Source organism: Limulus polyphemus, unplaced genomic scaffold, assembly GCF_000517525.1.
Source record: "Limulus polyphemus unplaced genomic scaffold, Limulus_polyphemus-2.1.2 Scaffold787, whole genome shotgun sequence".
Classification (NCBI taxonomy): Eukaryota; Metazoa; Arthropoda; class Merostomata; order Xiphosura; family Limulidae; genus Limulus; species Limulus polyphemus.
The window spans coordinates 21,908-23,170 of NW_013666397.1; positions in this window are offsets into that span (position 1 = coordinate 21,908).

Here is a 1,263-nt window from a genome sequence, read left to right on the forward strand (position 1 = left end):
CTAGTTTATTCTTTCTCGATACAACTTTACAACACAAAGATTCTCCACAGTCACTTTAAAGTTAACTACTTTTATAAACACACGCTGTAATTCACAACGATTCACACACTTTACTTACGGTCACTACCGCTTGCTTGACTCAATGATCTGTCTATCTGCAATTATATCTCTGCTTTATTTGTCGGGCTTATATATTAAAATAGAGGGCGCCTAGAAAAGACTAGAGTTACCAGGAACCGTCATGATCCTTCTAGAAACTCCAGCGCCCATGCTTCCAGCGTCACGTGACTTCTGCTGTCGTAACACTGCCCCTTCCTTAGTATTGTTTGTCCCAAACAATAGCCACTTACATTAAATCAATAGATAATTAACAATAACTTGATTAAATGTACAGAATTTACAAACACAAAATTTAAAATACAAGAAAGTATCTTAATTTTACAGTACTGGTCTCTGTCTCATTGGCTTCTACTTCATGTGGGGTTTATCTGCTCCATCAGGAAATGTTCCATTATTGGTAACAGTCACATCAGTGGTAGCAGCTTCACTAAGGGCTTCACTGTTTCCCTTCTCAAAACCGGGTAGAGTTTTTTCTTCGATAGTGGCTTTTTCAGGTGACACGTCTTCAGCAGCGTCATTTGTTTCGTTCCATTGTTCGCTTCGTTTCAACTGTAATGTCCTGGACCATGATAACGCCAAAGCCTGTTGGCATGTACCACCTTTGGCTTACCTCGCCGACCACATTTTATTCAGAAAGTCACGTCTGAGAGACGATCCACTATGTCATATGGACCATCCCATGGAGAAGACAACGTAGGAGACTCCCTTTTGGTCTTTCTGGGATTATACAACCCCAACTTGTCTCCTGGTACAAAGCTGACTTCAGTAGATCTCTTATCATAACATAGCTTCATGGAATCGCCAGACGTTTTCAAGTTTGAATGCACTTGATGGCCCACCTTACAAAGAGTTGCTGAAAATGTGTCAGAGTTCGTGAAAGTGTTATCTGAAAGGATGGATGATATTCACGTCCTGTTATCAGATCCACTGGCAACCGAAGTTCCCGACCAAACATCAGCTTTGCTGGAGTGTATCCAGTGGCTTCATTCTCTGCTGTTCTATAGGCCATCAACAGTGGAGGGAGTAAAACATTCCAGTCATCTTGGCGGCTATTACAAAACTTTGCCAATTTCTGTCCAAGTGTCCAATTGTACTTTTCTACCATCCCATCAGACTGTGGGTGGACTGACGTTGTCCTGGTCT